The 20,353-nt window shown below is 45.6% G+C and overlaps 1 protein-coding gene and 1 long non-coding RNA gene across 2 annotated transcripts in view; one reads left to right on the plus strand and one right to left on the minus strand.

Moving 5' to 3' along the window:
• LOC144497157 (2-5A-dependent ribonuclease-like) overlaps positions 1–2,075 on the minus strand; it is a 62,006-nt gene extending 59,931 nt beyond the window's left edge. Inside the window, exon 1 of the mRNA XM_078217952.1 lies at positions 1,961–2,075. The gene's annotated coding sequence lies outside the window, so the exon portion shown is untranslated. The remainder of the gene's footprint in view (positions 1–1,960) is intronic.
• Positions 1,743–14,935, plus strand: LOC144497158 (uncharacterized). The gene is made up of 6 exons (XR_013498522.1): positions 1,743–1,880; positions 4,250–4,286; positions 6,920–6,956; positions 9,175–9,262; positions 12,371–12,460; positions 14,729–14,935. It is a non-coding gene; the product is annotated as an uncharacterized LOC144497158 (long non-coding RNA).
• The last annotated feature ends 5,418 nt before the right edge of the window (positions 14,936–20,353 follow it).

The following is a 20,353-nucleotide window of genomic DNA, read 5'->3' on the forward strand; positions in this document are numbered from 1 at the left end:
TATTCCTCACATAAGAGTAAAAAGCCTTGGGGTTTTCCTTGATCCGACCCGCCAAGGACTTCTCATGTCCCCTCCGAGCTCTCCTAAGCCCCTTTTTCAGCTCATTCCTTGCTAACTTGTAACCCTCAATCGAGCCATCTGAACCTTGTTTCCTCATTCCTACATAAGCTTCCCTCTTCCTTTTCACAAGACATTCCACCTCTTTTGTGAACCATGGTTCCCTCACTCGGCCATTTCCTCCCTGCCTGACAGGAACATACCTATCAAGGACATCCAGTATTTGTTCCTTGAAAAAGTTCCACTTTTCATTAGTTCCTTTCTCTGACAGTTTCTGTTCCCAACTTATGCCCCCTAATTCTTGCCTAATCGCATCATAATTACCCCTCCCCCAATTGTAAACCTTGCCCTGCCGTACGGCCCTATCCCTCTCCATTGCAATAACAAAAGACACCGAATTGTGGTCACTATCTCCAAATTGCTCTCCCAACAACCAACAACCAATCTAACACTTGGCCCGGTTCATTTCCCAGTACCAAATCCAATGTGGCCTCACCTCTAGTCGGCCCATCCACATATTGTGTCAGGAAACCTTCCCGCACACACTACACAAAAACTGCCCCATACAAACTATTTGACCTACAAAGGTTCCAATCAATATTTGGAAAGTTAAAGTCCTGGTCCCTCTCTGCTGACGCTATAGTTAAGAAAGCCCAACGACGCCTTGACTTTCTCAGGAGGCTAAGAAACTTCGGCATGTACACTATGTACACCAGATTTTACAGATGCACAACAGGAAGCACCCTTTCTGGTTGTATCTCAGCTTGACATGGCTCCTGATCTGTCCAAAACCACAAAAAACTACAAAATATCATGAACGAAGCCCAGTCCATCACACAAACCAGCCTTCCGTCCACTGACTCGGTCTACAATTGCCGCTGCCTCAGCAAAGCAGCCAACATAATCAAGGACCCCACGCACCCGGGACATTCTCTCTTCCAGCTTCTTCCGTCGGGAAAAAGCTACAAAAATCTGAGGTCACGTACCAATCGACTCAAGAACAGCTTCTTTCCTGCTGCCATCAGACTTTTGAATGGACCTACCGCGCATTAAGTTAATCTTTCTCTACACCCTAGCTATGACTGTAACACTGTAACGTTCTCCACTCTCGTTTCCTTCTCTATGAATGGTATGCTTGTCCGTAGAGCACGCAAGAAACAATACTTTTCACTGTATGCTAATAGAACATAGAACAGTACAGCACAGAACAGGCCCTTCGGCCCACGATGTTGTGCCGAGCTTTATCTGAAACCAAGATCAAGCTATCCCACTCCCCATCATCCTGGTGTGCTCCATGTGCCTATCCAATAACCGCTTAAATGTTCCTAAAGTGTCTGACTCCACTATCACTGCAGGCAGTCCATTCCACACCCCAACCACTCTCTGCGTAAAGAACCTACCTCTGATATCCGTCCTGTATCTCCCACCACGAACCCTATAGTTATGCCCCCTTGTAATAGCTCCATCCACCCGAGGAAATAGTCTTTGATGTGATAATACATGTGACAATAATAAATCAAATCAAATCAGACAGGTGGCTTACATTAAAATAGATACAATTTAGTCTTCAAACCCTCCATACCCCTGAGGGGCGGGACTTCGCCGCAGTATGAGATCACTGGGGGCGGGGACACGTATACGTCATCAGAGCGGCTCACGCTCTCGCTGCGGGATGACGCAATCGCAGCGTGGTCACGCACTCTGCCCACAGCGTGCTTGGCGCCTGAAGATGGCGGCGGTTGCTCTCGGTGCGCAGTTGGTTGTCGTTGACCGCCCGGATTCGGTAAATAGCGACCCACATTGAAGTGAAACCGTGTCCGGAGGTATAGAAAACAACACAATCTATAATAAACCCAGCGGGGTCCCCTCCCTCCCTCGCTCGATCCTTCCTTTATTTTATTACCTCAGGCCGGTTACGCCTGTTCGCATCTTTACTGTCGGGTTTAATAAATTATTCAGCCACACCCGACTTTAATGTTAGGATGATGTGAACGCTGATGAAGAAACCGGGAGTCGGGGCGACGGCGACGAGGTCGGTGCGCAGGCGCAGTCGGGCGGCGACGGCGAAGTCGGTGCGCAGGCGCGGCCGGCCGGCGGCGGCGAAGTCGGTGCGCAGGCGTGGCCGGCCGGCGGCGGCGAAGTTGGTGCGCAGGCGCGGCCGGCGGCGGCGAAGTGAACGCGCACGGCGGGCTAGTTTTGGAGTCGGTGCGCAAGCGCAGACGTCCGACAACGGTGCGTGCGGCTTAGGGCCGGCGAACCCTTCCAGCCGCATTTCATCCCATCATTGAGTGTTTAACAACAGCTTGGAGGTCCGTTCAAAGGCAGGAATGAGGGCTTCAGCAACAGATAAATTGAGACTTGAACGATGTTACTGAGGTGGAAATGATGACCCGGAATATAAAATTAGAAAATCATCTCTGGGGTCAAATGATGTGAATAGACTGAATTAATGTCAGACTGTTTACTAGGGAGGTGGATGGAGTCACTGGTTAGAGAACAGAGTTTGGAGTCAAGACTGAAACAATGGCTTCAATCGTCTCAAAATTGGAGGGAATGTTTTCTCATACCTTTTTTTAAATTCATTTATGAGATGTGGGTGTCACTGGCTAGTCCAGGATTTATACCCCTTGAGAAGGTGGTGGTGAGCTGCTGCATTTGAACCACTCCAGTCCATGTGGTGTAGGTACATCCCCTGTGCTGTTAGGGAGGGAGTTCCAGGATTTTGACCCAGCGACAGTGAAGGAACGGCAATTATATTTTCAAGTCAGGATGGTGAGTGACTCTTTGTGTTCCCAAAGTGTCTGCTGCCCTTGTCCTTCTAGATGGTAGAAGTCACATTTGGAAGGTGCTGCTGCACAAACAGAATAGCTGAGATTGAGGGGGGAGTCAAGGTTAGATTCTTCAGGGACATGCGTTGCAAGTGATTCTCTTGCTGTGACTGAGTGGACAGGATTGGGACAGGATGTGAGCAATCCCTGCTCCACACAGCTGGTCAATGGAATGTGGATGGTATGGTGGCTGCAGACAGCTCCAGTAGGGAAAGTTTCCCTTGGTCATAGTCATACAGGATGTCAATTGTGACTTTGGTAAGAGCTGTTTTGATAATGTGGCAGAAGATTGGAAAGATTGAAACTTCGAATTCTGAGAAAGATGTGTTTGGGATTTAAGGAATTTGGAAAGGGAAGTTGGATATGGGGCAGTAATTTTGCGAGGATAGAGAGTGCGGTAGGAGTGAGTGGATATTTTGAGAAGAATGATGAAGTCAGGTTTTAAGGGGAGTGGGAGAATATCCAAGAAGAGAGAACTATTAATACCAGCTAACATGGGAACTAGGAAGGTGGGTGGTCAGCAGTTTAGAGGGAGGAGGATTTGGGGAAGAATGAGGTGAGTCTGATGGACAAGATGAACTCAAGGGCATTTTGGAAAGGGAGGCACTGCTCTCACTGCAGTCTTCTAGTGGATGCAATGCTCACCACATCTGGGTGGCTGCAGCTCTAACAGCATACAAACAGATCAGAGCAGTCTGGCTGGTCAGTACTCTGTCAAATACTTCAAGAATCCACTCCCTGCATCATTGGTGTGCTGCTTCTGCAGATGTACTATGTAGAGAATGGTTTGGAACAACTCACCAAGGCATGCTCCGCAGTGTCTCCCCGACCTGTGATCTGTGCCATGGAGAGGAACATGGACTCCATTTTGCCGTGATACATAATCCACATCGTCACCATCAAAATTCCAGAGCTCCCAACCTAATGAGGGGCACCTTCATCGCAGGTCCTATCGTAGATCAAGATAGTGGCTCACCACCCCTCTCTCAAGGGAAAGCAGGGACAGTCAATAAATGCTAGCCTTGTCATTGACCCCCACAAGCCAAGAGTTAGTTTGTAACGCTGCAGAGGTGAGTACCACTATTTTCTTCTTACTATGTTTGTGTCCTGACTCTGTCATTCTGAGCAGGAGGATGCAAATGATGACTATTGGGAAATGTGATGTTACTGATCTTCAACGCAAATGCTCTGATGCATCCTTCAGCTTACAGGAGGGCATTCAGGCTGGTCTCTGGTTACTTGGGGAGACTCTGGGTGTACACTGTGTCTCGCTTCAGACTGGGGTTCAGTTTCAAGTGTTCAGGATGTGGTCAGTTAGTGAATTACTGGTGTGCGCACTAATAATAATTTCATGTTGTTGACAGAGATCCTGGACATGGGAGCCGTGATCATTTCAATATGGTAAGTGACTTTCTAACGCAATGGAATGCTGTTTGAATATATCTACCTGTTAATCTTCAGCAGCAGGATGCAAATGATGACACTAATTCTGTGTTGATTTTACCATGAGGCTCAAAGTAAACGCTCTGATGTGTCCTGCAGCTCATTGGGAGCAGGCTTCACCATCAGCTGGAAATAGAGCTTTTCATCTGGTTCCGTTCTCATCTAATCATGAGATTAGAGGGATTAAAATGAGAGAGTGCAGAATGTAGTGTTACAGTTATATAGCTAGGGTGTAGAGAAAGATCAACTTAATGCAAGGTAGATCCATTCAAAAGTCTGATGGCAGCAGGGAAGAAGCTGCTCTTGTGTCGGTTGGTACGTGATCTCAGACTTTTGTATCTTTTTCCTGATGGAAGAAGGTGGAAGAGAGAATGTCCGGGGTGTGGGGTCCTTAATTATGCTGGCCGCTTTGCTGAGGCAGCGAGAAGTGTAGACCGAGTCAGTGGTTGGAGGCTGGTTTGAGTGATGGATTGGGCTACATTCACAACCTTTTGTTGTCTCTTGTGGTCTTGGGCAGAGCAGGAGCCATACCAAGCTGTGATACAATCAGAAAGAATTTTTTATCTGTAAAAGTTAGTGAGAGTCGTAGCTGACATGCCAGATTTCCTTAGTCTTCTGAGAAAGTAGAGGCGCTGGTGGGCTTTCTTAACTATAGTGTCAGCATGGGGGGACCAGGACAGGTAGTTGGTGATCTGGACACCTAAAAACGTGATGCTTTCGATCATTTCTACTTCATCCCAGTTGATGTCCTCCTAAAGTTGATGACAGTTGACATTGGGGGAGAGATTATTGTTGCTGCACGAGTTCACCAGATTCTCTATCTCATTCCTGTACTCTGTCTCGTCATTGTTTGAGATCCAACCCACTACGGTGGTGTCGTCAGCAAACTTGAAAATCAAGTTGGAGGGGAATTTGGCCGCACAGTCATAGGTGTATAAGGAGTATAGTCGGGGGCTGAGGACACAGCCTTGTGGGGCACTAGTGTAGAGAATGATCGTGGAGGGGGTGTTGTTGCTTATCCTTACTGATTGTGGTCTGTGAGTTAGGAAGTTCAGGATCCAGTCGCAGAGGGAGGAGCCGAGGCCCAAGCAATGGAGTTTGGAGATGGGTTTTGTAGGAATAATGGTGTTGAAGGCTGAGCTTCAGTCAATGAATAGGAATCTGATAATGGTTTATTATCTATCCAGAATATTGATGGAACCCAGAAGAAACATTCTTATTGTGTTGAAGAGTTAAACCACAAAAGAATTGATCATTTTTTGTAATAGATACAAACATACAAAAACCCTTTATAGAATTGTTCTTTATTCATTTTGTCTACATTTCATTGAACCACTGCAGCACCGAAGGAGGCCATTCAACCCATCGAGCCTGCATCGACAACAATCCCACCCAGGCCTATCCCTGTAACCCCACATAGCTATCCTGTTAATCTCCCTGACACTAAGGGATTTATTAGAATTAAAAATTTCACGCACCTTTCCCTCATGTGCGCGCACATAGATAAACCCTCAATTCTCTCTCTCACATGCCGGTGATCCCTGTTTGTCTTGTTCCATGCTGTTTCCAGCTTGCTTAATCAGAGGCTGGATTTTGGAGAAGTTAGTCTCTGATCTGGCAAGCAGTTTTGTAGCGTTTTTCAAACTTTTATATCAGCCTGGCCTGTCACAGAGCAGTTCCACAGAACCCAGTTTGGGAAACCTTTACCTAATTGAATGGTGCAACTCAGTAGGCTTAATACTCCACAGCTAGTCCTCAGCTGTATGATGTATAGGCAAGTCAAAGAGCAATGCAGACAACTCAGGCATACATCGATATTGCTACTTAATCCTTTTTCCCTCTTTTGTACATATAGAGATTAAAATTACTTGTAGCGACAGCTGTGCTATTGGGATGTAACAACGAGACTTGGTTGCGCACTAAAGTGAATTTTGTTTTGACACAGCTCCACCAGCAGTGTTTTTTTGTACTTTGACTCTTATCGCTGTTTTCAAAGCTCTCCGTGGCTTCAACATTCCTACCTCTGTAATCTATAACCCTCTGAGTACTCCTGATTTTAATGAATCATTGGTGGCAGTGCCTACACTTTTCCTGCTTTGTGTAGTAATGTGTAGACAGTCAGCAGTCAGTGCTCCTAACAAGGATTAACCCTGCCCGCTGTAAAATTGTGAAGGGGTTGAGTTGCTCAGGAATACCCTTCAGGTATTCCCATTGTTATTCCCCCTGCTTATCTCATGTATATATGTAAATAGCCGGACTGCATTCCAATCATTATTCTGTAAATTGAGTTTGTGTCTCTGTATGCCCTGTTTGTGAGCATTTTGCCACTCCACCTGACGAAGGGACAGCCTGTTCCGAAAGCTAGTGGCATTTGCTACCAGATCAACCTGTTGGACTTTAACCTGGTGTTGTTAAACTTCTTACTGTGTTTACCCCAGTCCAACGCCGGCATCTCCACATCATTACAGATAACTATGGGGAGACACTGGGTATAAACTGTCGCTCACCTCAGACTGGGGTTCAGTTTAGGGATGTGGTCAGTTAGTGAATTACTGGTGTACGCGCTAATAATAATTTCATGTTGTTGACAGAGATCTTGGACATGGGAGCCGTGATCATTTCAATATGGTAAGTGATTTTCTAACACAATGGAATAGTGTGTGAATATATCTACCTGTTAATCTTCATCAGCAGGATGCAAATGATGACCCTAATTTCATGTTGATTTTACCATGAGACTCAAAGTAAACGCTCTGATGTATCCTGCAGCTCATTGGGAGCAAATTTCACCGTTAGCTGGAAATCGGGCTTTGGTTCCATCCTCCTCTAATCATTCCACAAATGGGCGGAATGATTGAACACTGCTGCCTCACAGTGCCAGGGACCTGGGTTTGATTCCCGACTTGGGTCACTGTCTGTGCAGAGTCTGCACGTTCTCCCCATGTCTGTGTGGGTTTCCTCCGGGTGCTCCGGCTTCCTCCCACAGCCTAAAAGACGTGTTGGTTAGGTGAATTGGCCATGCTAAATTCTCCCTCAGTGTACTCAAACAGGCGCTGGAGTGTGGCAACTAGGGAATTTTCACAGTAGCTTTATTGCAGTGTTAATGTCAACCTACTTGTGACAATAATAAATAAACATAAACTTAAATAACTGAAGGTAAAACAGCTGAGTTCCAGAATGAGGTGAGAGTGACTGCCCTTATTATCAAGGCAACATTCGACCGATTGTGGCTTCAAGTCACCTGAGCAAAACTGGAGCCACTGGAAAATGGGGGAAAATCTCCACTGGTTGGACTCATACCCAGCACAAAGAAGAGGGTTGTTGTGGTGCCAGCCATATAAATCTTTGGCTAGCAGAGTTGGTTACAGGTTGAGAATTCAGTGGCGAGTAGTTCACCTGAATCCCCAACACCTGTCCACCACCTACAAGGTGTGACTCGAGTGTAATGGAATACTGTCCATTAGTCTGGGTGAGAGTGGTTACATTAACACTCGAAGTGGGGCAGCACAGTGACATAGTGGTTAGCACTGCTGCCTCTCAGCGCCAGGGACCCGAGTTCGATTCCTGGCTTGGGTCATTGTCTGTGCGGAGTTTGCGCGTTCTCCGTGTCTGCGTGGGTTTCCTCTGGGTGCTCCGATTTTCCCTCTCAGTCTGAAAGACATGCTGGTTAGGTGCATTGACCCGAACAGGCGCCGGAATGTGGCGACTCGGGGAATCTCACAGTAACTTAACTACAGCCTTACTTGTGACTAATAAATAAACTTTAAGAAGAAGTTTGACACGATCCAGGACAAAACAGCCCACTTGAATGGCACCCCATCCGTCATTGTAAACATTCACTTGCTCCACCACTGATGCACAGTGGCAGCTGTGTGTACGATCTAGAAGATGCACTGAAGAAACTCACCGAGCTTCCCCCATCAGGTGTGTTTCCTCCAGTTGCTCCAGTTTCTTCCCACAGTCCAAAGATGTGCAGGTTAGGGGAATTAGCAGGGTAAATACGCAAGGTTATGGGATATTGGCTGGGTAAGATAAAAAGGAGGGTCGATGCAGACTCGATGCGCCGAATAGCCTCCTTCTGCACTTCGGGATCCTGTGACCTCTACCACCTAGAAGGGCATGGGCAGTAGGTACCTGGGGACACCAGCAAATGGAAGTTCTCCAAGTCATTCACCATCCTGACTTGAAATATATCGCCGTTCCTTTACTGTCGCTAGGTTAGAATCCTGGAACTCTTTCCCTAACAGCACTGTGGGTGTACCTACACCACATGGACTGCAACGGTTCATTAAGGTGTCTCACTGCCACCTTCCCGAGGGCAATAATGCCTAAGTCCCTTCAATGAAAAAGAAAACCCACCAGTCAGGAATGTCCAAAGTGTTGTGCTTCTGCCTCTTTGGGATTGTTTCTTCTGGCTTCCTGCTCACCTGATTATTCCAAACATTGACTGAAGCTGAAGAGTTGAGCTCCTGATGTACTTGAGAGTGATTGCCCTTAAATCAAGGCAGCATTTGACCGAGTGCAACATCAAGCAACCCGATCAAAATTGAAGTCAAACCTGGTTCAGTAAATAACACACTGTAAAGACAAGAAATGCCTGCTCTTGGCACTGTGTGTGTGTGTGCGTGTGCTGGATAGGAGGTGATTGGTGCTTGTAAAGTATGATTTTTTTTGTCTTCTGAAGTGACTTGCATTCTTTGTGATTCTGCAGGGAAGTTGTCTAAAACCGGTTTGACTGGTCACTACACTGTGGAAACACAGCTCCAAGAATCCATTTTAAGATCCAAAACAAACGCCTGAGCTGTGCTGCCTGATGTTAACTCCTGTTTATGTTGTGATCCAACAGGAATTGTTGACTGGGAACAGACTGGATCGATCACCGTTCACTAAATCTGAAGAATCCAGAGCAGACAGCACAGATTGCACTTGACCTGGTATGATAGTTTACTGAGATTCAGAAAATAAACATTCAAAGCTTTCTAAAGGGAGGATCCTCTAGTCACTGGGATGCTGTATTTCGAAGAGTGTGCTTTTTATTTAGAGAGAGTCAGATAAAACTGACTCTTAAATGAACAGACCCCAGCTTCTGATTGGCTGTACATCTGGAGCTGGTGAATTCAGAATGTGAAGAGCCTGAGTGTGATAGGATTATGATAGGTGAGAGTATTGAAGAATGTGGAACCAAGACCAGCAAGTGACAAGATGCAGATCGATCATGATCTGATCGAATGGCGAAACAGTTTGGAGGCGCTGAAAGGCTTTCTGTTGTGTGTGGTGTGTACACAGGGCAAACAAATGTGCAGGGACTTTTTTAAAATTAATAGTCGTGTCTCTTCTGCTTATCTCCTGTCTGCGTGTCAATGCCCAGGTTCCACGAATTCTGAGCTGGGTAGTGGAAATTTAAACATTGAATTCACTGAGACCATTGCATTGATTCTGAGAAATGGCTAATATTTTGTGCTAAAAATGCTGCTGGCATTTCCTTTGCTCTTTAGCAAATGACACCTAATATGTTCAACACTAAAGATTGTTCTATAAAGTTGAAACATCATTGGACTATTCCAGATTGGGAAATGTGATGATCTTCAGAAGAAACGCTCTGGGCCATCCTTCAGTTTACAGGACAATATCGAGGCTGGTCTCTGGTTACAGATAGATAACCGTGGGGTGACACTGGGTGTAAACTGTCTCTCACCTCAGACTGGAATTCTGTTTTGGCAGGTGGTCAGTTAGTGAATTACTGGTGTGGGCGCTAATAATTATTTTATGTTGTTGACCGAGATTCTGGACATTCTGGGCGGCACGGTAGCACAGTGGTTAGCACTGCTGCTTCACAGCTCCAGGGTCCCGGGTTCGATTCCCGGCTCGGGTCACTGTCTGTGTGGAGTTTGCACATTCTCCTCGTGTCTGCGTGGGTTTCCTCCGGGTGCTCCGGTTTCCTCCCACAGTCCAAAGATGTGCGGGTTAGGTTGATTGGCCAGGTTAAAAAAATTGCCCCTTAGAGTCCTGGGATGCGTAGGTTAGAGGGATTAGCGGGTAAAATATGTGGGGGTAGGGCCTGGGTGGGATTGTGGTCGGTGCAGACTCGATGGGCCGAATGGCCTCCTTCTGCACTGTAGGGTTTCTATGATGATAGAAGCTGTGATCATTTCAATACGGTAAGTGAAATAGTGTGTGTGGATATATCTACCTGTTAATCTTCAGCAGCAGAATACAAATGATGACACTAATTCCATATTGATTTCACCATGAGACTCAAAGTAAACGCTCTGATGTGTCCTGCAGCTCATTGGGAGCAGATTTCACCATTAGCTAGAAATCGGGCTTTAATCTCTCCTTGTATTCCAGAGTGCGGTGAGAGTGACTGTCCTTAATACCGAGGCAGCATTTGTCTAAGTATGGCATCTTGGAGCCAGAGTCTGTGGGAATTGGGTGAGCTGGAGAACTCTGATGGTTGGAGTCATACTAGTTGAAAGGAAGATGGTTGATTGGAGGTCAATCATCTCAGCTCCAGGACATCACTGCAGGAGTTTCTCAGGGTAGAGTCCTCGGCCCACCTATCTTTAGCAGCAGCTTCACTGATCTTCCCTTTATGGTAATGTTAGAAATGGATTGCTTGCTGATGATTGAACAGTGTTCAGCATCATTCATGACTCCTCAGATAGCATAGCTTTTCTTTTCCATGTATAGCAAATCATGGATAAAACTCTGGCTTGGGTAGATAAGTGGAAAGCAACATTCATGCCACAAGTGCTAGGTAATGCCAGTCATCACCAACAAGAGAGAAACCAACCACCTCGCCTTGACATTCAATGGCATTACCCCCACTATCAACATCCCGAGGGTGACCATTGACCAGACACTAAAAAGGATAGTCCATCTACAAGTCCAGGTCAGAAGCTGACTTTCCAACACCTGTGCACCATCTACAAGGCGCAAGTCAGGAGTGTGATGTAATAATCTCCACTTGCCTCAATCAGTGCAGCTTGAGAAGCTGAATTCCGTCCAAGGCCATTCAGCCTGTTTGATCAGCATCCCATCCACCTTCAACTTCCACTCTCTCCATCACCAACGCACAGTAGCAGCAATGTGTACCATCTACAAGATGCACTACAGCCACTCACCAAAGCTTCTTTAACAGCAACTTCTAAATTGTGCCCTCTACCAGCTAGAAGGATAAGGACGGCAGATACATGGCAACACCACCGCCTGCAATTTCCCCACAAAGTCACTCACCATCCTGATTTGAAAATATATCACTGTTCCTTCACTCTCGCTGGGTCAAAATCCTGGAACACCCATCCTAACAGCACAGTAGTGGTTCAAGAAGGTGACTCACCACCATTTTCTCAAGGGGAATTAGGGATGGGCAATAAATGTTAACATAGACAGGGGCCTACATCCCATGAACGAGTTATAATATTTGGATGGGTGTTAACATCATACAGGAAAAGCAGCCTGCTTGATTAGCACCTCATTCACCACGTTAAACATTCATGGTCTTCACCACTGACATGCAGTGACAGCATTGTGTACCACCACAAAATGGACTGCCACAGTCCACAAAGGCTCCTTTGAAACCATCTTTCAAACCCAGTACCACTGCAGTCCTGAAGGACAAGGGTAGGTGCCTGTGAACACAACATTTGTAAGTTGCCACATGCTCACATCCAATGAACAAATGAAAACCATTGCTACTCAGGAATATTGTGGTCATTGTGTTTCTGCCTCTGTGGCTGTTTCATTCCTAGCCTGGCTCAGTAAATAACACACTAAAGATAAGAGATGCCGGCTTTTGGCACTGTGGATGTAGGGGTGTGTGTAATACGAGGTGATGTGCTTGATTGCAACTTGTTGTAAAGTCTGATTTTGAAGTGACTTGCATTCTTTGTGACTCTGAGGGGAAACTGTCTAAAACCAGTTTGTCTGGTCACTTCACTGTGTGGAAACACAGCTCCAAAAATAATCCATTTAACGATACAGAACAAACGCCTGAGCTGTGCTGCCTGATGTTAACTCCTGTTTATGTTGTGATCCAACAGGAATTGTTGACAGAGAACAGACTGGATCGATCACCGTTCACTGTGAATCTGAAGAATCCAGAGCAGACAGCACAGATTGCACTTGACCTGGTATGATAGTTTACTGAAGTTCAGAAAATAAACGTTCAAAGGTTTCTAAAGGGAGGATCCTCTAGTCACTGGAATGCTGTATTTCGAAGAGTGCCTTTTTTTTTTAGAGAGAATCAGATAAAACTGACTCTTAAAAGAACCAACCTTAGGATTTGATTGGCTGCACACCTGGAGCTGGTTAATTCAGAATGATAAATTGAGTTTGATAGGATTATGAAAGGTGAGAGTATTGAAGAATGTGGAACCCAGACCAGCAAGTGGTGTTGCAAATCGATCAATACCCATGAGAGGCAGTGGTAGAATGGTAATGTCACAGGACTAGTAATCCAGAGACCCAGGGTAATGCTCTGGGGATCTGTGATTGAATCCCATCACAGCAGGTGGTGAAATTTCAACTCAATAAAAATCTGGAATTAAAAGTCATGAAACCACTGTTGATTGTCATTACCCATCTGGCTCAATAATATCCTTTAGGGAAGAAAATCTGCCGTTCTTACATGGTCTGGTCTACATGTCACTCCAGACCCAGAGCACGGTTGACTCACAAATGCCCTCTAAAATGTAGGGCAGTTAGGGATAGGCAATAAACACTGGCACAGCCATCGATGCCCACATCCTGCAAATTTTTTAAATCGAAGAACAGACTGGCGGGGATGAATGAACCTTTTGTACAAGGCAAGCAAATGTGCAGGGGCTATTTTTTATCAATAGTTGTCTCCTCTGCTTATCTCCTGTATGTATGGTAAGTGACTTTCTAACACAATGGAATAGTTTGTGGACATATCTACCTGTTAATCTTCAGCAGCAGGATGCAAATGATGGCATTAATTCCATGTTGATTTCACCATGAGACTCGAAGTAAACGCTCTGATGTGTCCTGCAGCTCATTGGGAGCAGATTTCACCATTAGCTGTTCAGGAAGTAGCGCTTTATAGGTGGCTGTGGCATTTTTATATCTTCCCCTCACCGTCTAGTCTTTCCTAGAAGTATTGCTGAATGAGTTTGGTTTGTCTGGTAGAAAACATAAGGTTTAAGTTTTTACGTTTTCAGTTTATTAATGTCACAAGTAGCCTTACATTGCAATGAAGTTACTGGGAAAATCCCCAGGCACTAAAAGGGCACTAAAAGGAAAGACGGAGAATGAGGGGAGATCTAATAGAGGTGTACAAGATTATGAAGGGGATAGATAGGGTGAACGGTGGGAAGCTTTTTCCCAGATCAGAAGTGACGTTCACGAGGGGTTCTGTATTGAATGTAATAATCTTTCCAATGGAGGGTGGTATGTAGATGGAGTTTAATCCGGATAAATGTGAAGTGATGCATTTTGGAAGAAATAATGTAGGGAGGAGTTATACAATAAATGGCAGAGTCATCAGGAGTATAGAAACACAGAGGGACCTAGGTGTGCAAGTCCACAAATCCTTGAAGGTGGCAACACAGGTGGAGAAGGTGGTGAAGAAGGCATATGGTATGCTTGCCTTTATAGGACGGGGTATAGAGTATAAAAGCTGGAGTCTGATGATGCAGCTGTATAGAACGCTGGTTAGGCCACATTTGGAGTACTGCGTCCAGTTCTGGTCGCCGCACTACCAGAAGGACGTGGAGGCATTGGAGAGAGTGCAGAGAAGGTTTACCAGGATGTTGCCTGGTATGGTGGGTCTTAGCTATGAGGAGAGATTGGGTAAACTGGGCTTGTTCTCCCTGGAAAGACGGAGAATGAGGGGAGATCTAATAGAGGTGTACAAGATTATGAAGGGGATAGATAGGGTGAACGGTGGGAAGCTTTTTCCCAGATCAGAAGTGACGTTCACGAGGGGTCACGGGCTCAAGGTGAGAGGGGCGAAGTATAACTCAGATATTAGCGGGATGTTTTTTACGCAGAGGGTGGTGGGGGCCTGGAATGCGCTGCCAAGTAGGGTGGTGGAGGCAGGCACGCTGACATCATTTAAGACTTACCTGGATAGTCACATGAGCAGCCTGGGAATGGAGGGATACAAACGATTGGTCTTTTTGGACCAAGGAGCGGCACAGGCTTGGAGGGCCGAAGGGTCTGTTTCTTGTGCTGTACTGTTCTTTGTACTATGGTTACCCTAAAGAGCAAATGTTGAGCTGATTGTCTCTTGCAGCTGATATAATCTTTGTGTCTAGTAGAAAGCCAGTTCCAACCACAGAGCTGAGTGAATAGTATGAGGGAGTGGGGTGGGTTGGTGGTATTTTAACTTTTTAAGGCCTCTACCCCAAGCATTGACCTGTCTCCTCTATTTACAGATGCTGACTGGGGTTCCACTGTCTTTCCTGCACATTTGCCGTCACTGTTTCCTGGTTGATGGGAGGTCTGTGTTGTTCCTGCAAAATAGACATTGATTTCAAAATGCCAGTGTCCTTCCACTCATTGTATGCTGTCTTCCTGAGCAGCTACTTATTGTAGTGTGCCACTTGTAGACCTGAATAAACCTCTTCCTATCGGTTGCTTGATGCCAGGAGTCCTTTTTTCCTACCCTTTGTATTGAGAAACTCCTATCATGTTCAAAATGCTCTTCACAAAGCAGGTTGCTGTCAGACTTGCCTGCATCCTTCTTGATACAGTTTACAGTGGGACATGTTCTGATTTGTTCTCGGTTGCGCTAAGTGTCAAGTGAAATGATCCAGTAACCTTATGCATATGTGGTTGTTTGCTGGTTTATTTCTTTATTGAGTTTAGTTTGATCAGCAGCTATGTAATACTAATGATGTATGATATTCTATTGGTAAATTTCATGATTAAACTTATGGATAATTTAAATTGTTTTGTGCTTTTCTGACCAGGAATAGTGCAGTAAGAAGTTTAACAACACCAGGTTAAAGTCCAACAGGTTTATTTGGTAGCAAAAGCCACACCAATAATTATTTGCTACCAAATAAACCTGTTGGACTTCAACCTGGTGTTGTCAAACTTCTTACTGTGTTTACCCCAGTCCAACGCCGGCATCTCCACATCAGGAATAGTGCAGCACAGGAGGGCAGCCATTCAGCATAGTGAGGCTCTTGTGGTTCGTTTGAAAAGTCTTTCCCGTGCTCTTTTCCAACATCTGTGCAATTAAGTATTTATCCGATTGTCTTTCAAAGGCTTCTATTGAATCTGTACTCAACACCTTATCAGGCTGTCTTTTCCAAATCTAAACCACTGCTGTCAAAATATTTTTTCCTCATGTGGCCTCATTCTTTGCAGTCTGCTAGATTTGTGCGCTTTGGTTATCAACCCTTCAGCCATTCTAAGCTCATTATTTCCTCTACCCAAACCCTTCATGATCCTAAGCAGCTCATATATCTTATTGCCTCTCAGTTTACCTGTACTGCCATCCTGAAGGATTTATGCACAGACACTCCGGATCTTTCTTGTTTCCCTCTAAGATCTCTTGTCAAAATGTATCACCTCACACTTCCATTTGCCAACCCATTCCACCAGCCTGACTATGTCCTCTTGGTGTCTTACTATCCTCGTTGCTCACTACACTTCAGTTAGGTGTCTTCTACGAATTCTGCAATTGTGCCTTGTACACCCAAGTTAATGTGCATCAAAAACAGCAGTGATCCTAGTCTAAAAAGCTAGATATTCACTGCAACTCTGTTTTCTATCCCTTGGCCAATTTTATATCCATCTTTCCATTGTTTTTTTTATCCAAGAGGTTTGAATTAATATGTGATGCTTTATCAAGTATCTTCAGAGCATCCACATAGACAGTGGAGCACTGCCTTCATCCACCCCTTCTGACACTTCATCAAACACCTCAATCAAGTGAGTCAAATATTATTTTCTCTTGAATTGAGTGTGGTTCTCCATTCATTGTTAATTTGCTCCCTAGATTGTTTCCAATCACTGATATTGGCCTGTATCGTCAGCTTTCTCTTTTCCTGTTTATTAAACGAGGGTGTAATTTCTTCAATGTTCTGGCATGCTACAATATGTACAGGGGGATTGGAAAGCGTTCCCTCTTGTTCATCAAACCATCTTTGAAAGATTGTCTGTTGCTCTATTATGTATCTGCCTGCTAATCTTAACTCCAATCTCCCCATGTGAAATCCCCAGTTCACTGAAAGGAGCCCTGCTCTAGTTAAATATTTGTATTCCAGTTTGCTTCTTGTAGCAAATATAAACCATAACTATGAGCATTCTTTCTAGGATGATTTCCACTGAGACAATCTGCACCCAATGACTTCATTCCCCAGGAGCAGATTCAGCAATAAATATCCTGATCAAGAAAACTGAATAAATCTCTGAAATGCCTTCCCATTCATTCCTAACACAACCACAGACCAATGCAATACTTGGGTTGATTCGCGTTATTAAAGTTTCATTAGCACTACTTTACTAAGTGGTGCATGTGCTATAATTTCCTTGGGGTAGCACAGTAGTTACCACTGCCACATCAGCGCCAGGGACCTGGGTTCGATTCCTGGCTTGGGTCACTGTCTGTGCGGAGTCTGCACGTTCTCCTCGTGTCTGGGTTTCCTCCCACAGTCCAAAAGACATGCTGGTTAGGTGAATTGGCTATGCTAAATTCTCCCTCAGTGTACCCAAACAGGTGCCGGAGTGTGGCAACTAGGAGATTTTCACAGCAACTTCATTGCAGTGTTAATGTAAGCCTACTTGTGACACTAATAACTTTGATTTCCGTCTCATTAATTAAATACACTGACGGTGTCACACTTCCTCCAGCAAAAGAGTCTTTTGTCCCCGAATGACATTTTCTCTATAACATTGTAATATATTTTTTAAAGATTGGAAATGTAGATTTTAAGGAGGGTCCGTGAAGGAGAAAAGGGTTGAGGGAGGGAATTCTGTTTTTAGGACGGCCATCAATGGTGGACCAAGGGGAGTAGAGAATATGAGGTCAGAGTCAGTGCACAAGGATGATGGTCAGACTAGGGGAGATCACGTGGATGGTTGATTGCATAGTCTAGCTTCAATCATGAGCAGTGATCACCTTCAATGGGGATAGGTGGGACCTGGACTCCAGGTGTCTGACCCAGGCTCCCTTGATGCATTCAATACCTAGGGAGGAGAGAATCCCACCAGGGGTCTGGGCAATATCATGAAACAACAGCAAGAAAAATAGTCCACTGTTGGCTACAAACTCGGTGTATAATGTATATAGAATAAAATGTCTAGTACTAGGGGACATGTACTTAAGCTGAGAGGGGGGGAATTCAAAGGATATGTGAGGGGCAGGTTTTTTTACACAGAGTGGTAGGTGTCTGGAACGTGTTGCCAGGAGTGTTTTTGGAGACCGATACAATAGGGGTGTTTAAGGGGCTTTTAGATAAGCACATGAATATGCAAAGAATAGAGGGATATGGACCAGGGACAGGCAGAAGGGATTAGTTAAATTTGGCACCATGTTTGGCACAACATTGTGGACTGAAGGGCCTGTCCCTGTGCTGTACTGTTCTATGTTGGAAAGAATAGATACGTGATGTTGCATGTTCACTGAGATGGATTTGCTCTCCTTCCCAAGCTGTACTGCCAGATGTAGACTTTGCACGGATGACAACCTGGACCTGCTGCTGAATTAACAACTATTGTATTCAGTTTCAAGCAACAATCAATCAGTAGCACAATAACAGCTGAAGAGTCAAATTGACAACATATGGGGGTGGGACACTTCAGCCCTAATAATGGGGGTGATGGGCTGAGCTACAAAATTAGAAGAAAATCTCAAACTCCAGCCCGCTCATTTCTGATTAAATGGAGGTGACAACCAATCTGCTGCTGGGAGGTGGATCTCTTAATTAAATATAATGAGACTGTAAACCTTGTTTACTTTGTTCCAGTTTTAACACTGGGCCTTCAAACGGGCAACTGAGGATTGCTGCTTGCAACCTTTCCAGCACAGCCTGTGGGCCGAGTGGCGCTTCAGTGCTCCCCCTCAGCCCATCCAGCAAACTTGTTAACATTTGCATTGATCAAACCCACCACTCCTCCAAGATCCTTGATTTCCTCCTGGCAACTCCCATCTGTGCCTTCTGCACAATCTTCTCCCCTTCCCAATCTTGTCACCTCCAAGATGTTCTCTCCTCCTCACACAACCTGGTCTCTTCCTTACGATCATCTCTCTTGCATCATTACTTCACTGCCATAACCACAACCTGCTAATGATGGCTTCCATCCCAATCACTACAGCCCCTCATGAACATCCCATGCTTCCCCCAAATGGATGTGCCCCTCCATTATGTGGTGCCATATTGCCATCCAGAACCCTCCTTTTAAGTCATTCACAGACAATGTACACTTCCCCTCCACCTTGTTTCTCCTGCAGGTCTAAACTTTGCCGCTGTGCAATGTCGTACAGAGAGCAGTTCATCATAACCATTCTGGAGACTCTGGCACATACATTGAATCAAAGAGCCCCCAAGTGCAGAAGGAGACCATTTGGCCCATCAAGTCGTGTCTGTCTGGGTTTTCTCCGGGTGCTCCGGTTTCCTCCCACAGTCCAAAGATGTGTGGGTTAGGTTGATTGGCCAGGTTAAAAATTGCCCCTTAGAGTCAAAGAACAAAGAACAGTACAGCACAGGAAACAGGCCCTTTGGTCCTCCAAGCCTGTGCCGCTCATTGGTTCAACTAGACCATTCGTTTGTATCCCTCCATTCCCAGACTGCTCATGTGACTATCGGGCGGCACGGTAGCACAGTGGTTAGCACTGCTGTTTCACAGCTCCGGGGACCTGGGTTTGATTCCCGGCTTGGGTCACTGTCTGTGTGGAGTTTGCACATTCTCCTCGTGTCTGCGTGGTTTCCTCCGGGTGCTCCGGTTTCCTCCACAGTCCAAAGATGTGCGGGTTAGGTTCATTGGCCATGCTACAAATTGCCCTTAGTGTCCTGAGATGCGTAAGTTGGAGGGATTAGTGGATAGATATGGGGATAGGGCCTGGGTGGGATTGTGGTCGGTGCAGACTCGATGGGCCGAATGGCCTCTTTCTGTACTGTAGGGTTTCTATGATGATATCCAGGTAAGTCTTAAACGTTCCCAGTGTGTCCGCCTCCACCACCTTGCCCGGCAGTGCATTCCAGGCCCCCTCATTCTCCGTCTTTCCAGGGAGAACAAGCCCAGTTTACCCAATCTCTCCTCATAGCTAAGACCCTCCATACCAAGCAACATCCTGGTAAACCTTCTCTGCACTCTCTCTAAAGCCTCCACGTCCTGGTAGTGCGGCGACCAGAACTGGACGCAGTACTCCAAATGTGGCCGAACCAGCGTTCTGTAGAGCTGCAACATCAGACTCCAGCTTTTATACTCTTTACCCCGTCCTATAAAGGCATGCATACCAAATGCCTTCTTCACCACCTTCTCCACCTGTGCTACCACTTCAAGGGTTTGTGGACTTGCACACCTAGGTCCCTCTGTGTTTCTATACTCTTGATGGCTCTGTCATTTATTGTATAACTCCCCCCTACATTAGTTCTTCCAAAATGCATCACTTCGCATTTATCTGGATTAAATTCCATCTGCCATTTTTCCGCCCAATTTTCCAGCCTATCTATATCCTGCTGTATTGTCCGACAATGTTCATCGCTATCCGCAAGTCCAGCCATCTTCGTGTCATCCGCAAACTTGCTGATAACACCAGTTACACCTTCTTCCAAATCATTTATATATATCACAAATAGCAGAGGTCCCAGTACAGAGTCCTGCGGAACACCACTGGTCACAGACCTCCAGCCGGAAAAAGACACTTCGACTGTTACCCTCTGTCTCCTATGGCCAAGCCAGTTTTCTACCCATCTCGCCACCTCTCCTTGTATCCCATGAGCCTTAACCTTCTTAACCAACCTGCCATAAGGGACTTTGTTAAATGCCTTACTGAAATCCATATGGACGACATCCACGGCCCTTCCTTCGTCAACCATTTTTGGCAC

This window comes from Mustelus asterias, chromosome 8, assembly GCF_964213995.1.
Source record: "Mustelus asterias chromosome 8, sMusAst1.hap1.1, whole genome shotgun sequence".
NCBI classification, from domain to species: domain Eukaryota; kingdom Metazoa; phylum Chordata; class Chondrichthyes; order Carcharhiniformes; family Triakidae; genus Mustelus; species Mustelus asterias.